Genomic DNA, 1,724 nt, shown 5'->3' with positions numbered 1-1,724 from the left:
CATTGCTAAACAAATGCTGGGGATGCATTTGTTTTTGTTTGTCTTTTTATTCCTGCACTTCTCTAGCACAATCTCTGGGAAGTAACCAGTATTTAATAATAAATATTCATTAAATGAATTCATTCTTTAGTATATTTAAAAGTCAGTGTTCAGAAAGGATATTAGTGTCAAGCCCTCAGGCAGTTACCCCTCCTGCATTAGACGTGGCTCACCACAGTTGGCTGTAGCTTAATGGACCAGGAAAGGAGATCCATTGAAAGACACCAGGTAAAATACAGGATGGTATTGCTAGCAAAGGAAGCATCATGTAAAGTGGGTGAAGAGATTTTTAAAGCATCTGGGAAAACACACCTTGAAATTAGCATCAGTCCACCAAATGGGCAGGCAACAATCAATCAAGAGGTGATTTAATTTATAACCAAACTCCAGGCTGCTTAGAAGACTTAATAGAGAAGTCCTTCAGAGGGCCAGGGTATAGGAGATGGGGTCAGACGTTCCTCAAGGGGTTCAGGGTGGGGAAGGCCTCAGGAGATGCCTGTGAGATGGATCTGTTCAATAAAATGAAGAATAGTGAGTGTTGACATGAAGCTGCCATTCCAAATTGACCTGGAAGTTCTTTTTATTTCACTTATACTTTTAGTTTTTTTATTAAGGGTAGTTCATTATGAGGACATTTATTAGGGTGGCAAAGACTCTAAAAATGTTTGCTTTCAATCATTTCCCCACTTGGTTATAAACTACTCAAAGTCAATCACCTAGTACTGTGCTTGGGTTGTATTGAGAACTACTAGCTCAGTCTACGGCCATACCACCCTGAACGCGCCCGATCTCGTCTGATCTCGGAAGCTAAGCAGGGTCGGGCCTGGTTAGTACTTGGATGGGAGAGAACTACTAGCTCCATGAAGTTTTGTTCTGTGGACTCTGGAGTTAGTTTCTGGCTGTGTAACCTTGTCAGTTTACTGCTTATCTCCTAGCTCAAGCTTCCACATAGGGATAATAAGACTCAGAGGACTCTCGTGAGAACTGTGTGACATAATGTATAGGAAGCCCTTAGGAAGTGTCTGGCACATTATATAGTGCTTGATGAATATTAGCTTTTGGTTTAGGAATATAATATCACACCTGTTCCACATTTTGATAGAGTTCGGGAATCTTAAAAACAGTTGGAACATTAATAGCTATGGTATTAGCAGAGGTAGTTAGTGGTGACTGTAAGGCAAGAGGCTCACGTGGGGTTTTCTCCTTCAAGTTGTGATGCAAGGATTCAGAATCCTTCCCCGTTGTGGTTCTGTCTGTGCTCTAGAGCCTCCAAACTGTGTTTCCCATCCAGCTGGCCAATGAGTGACAAGAGAGTATGTAGGATCAAGCAGGCAGTTCTAGCGGCCAAGTCTAGACATGATGTAATTGCCTTGACCCAATGTTCTATTGGCTGGAATTCAGTCACATATCCCCATACAGATGCAAGAAGACTGGAAATTGTAGTCTTCAATGTGCCCAGCAAATGGTAGGAAAAACTCGTATTCCTATTGCAACAGATTTCATTTATAATTACCACATATTCATGATTAGCTTGAAATAATGTTTTCATTGCTTTTAATCTGGTTTTGTTAATGTTGTTATTTTCATCACATTTGTTTTTACATTTTTTTTGGTGTTGGACAGCTGGGAGAATGCGAGGAGAGAAGGCAACAACAGGGGCCTGCCTCCAAACAGGCATCCTGAAA

At 41.1% G+C, this 1,724-nt stretch overlaps 1 pseudogene; it reads left to right on the top strand.

The window, feature by feature from the left end:
• The first annotated feature begins 795 nt into the window (after positions 1-795).
• Positions 796-921, top strand: LOC129149912 (5S ribosomal RNA; annotated as a pseudogene).
• Positions 922-1,724: the final 803 nt, after the last annotated feature.

This window comes from Eptesicus fuscus, chromosome 7 (assembly GCF_027574615.1).
Source record: "Eptesicus fuscus isolate TK198812 chromosome 7, DD_ASM_mEF_20220401, whole genome shotgun sequence".
In the NCBI taxonomy this organism is placed as follows: Eukaryota; Metazoa; Chordata; class Mammalia; order Chiroptera; family Vespertilionidae; genus Eptesicus; species Eptesicus fuscus.
The sequence above is the reverse complement of the archived record's forward strand: the minus strand, read 5'-3'. Positions and strand labels throughout refer to the sequence as shown.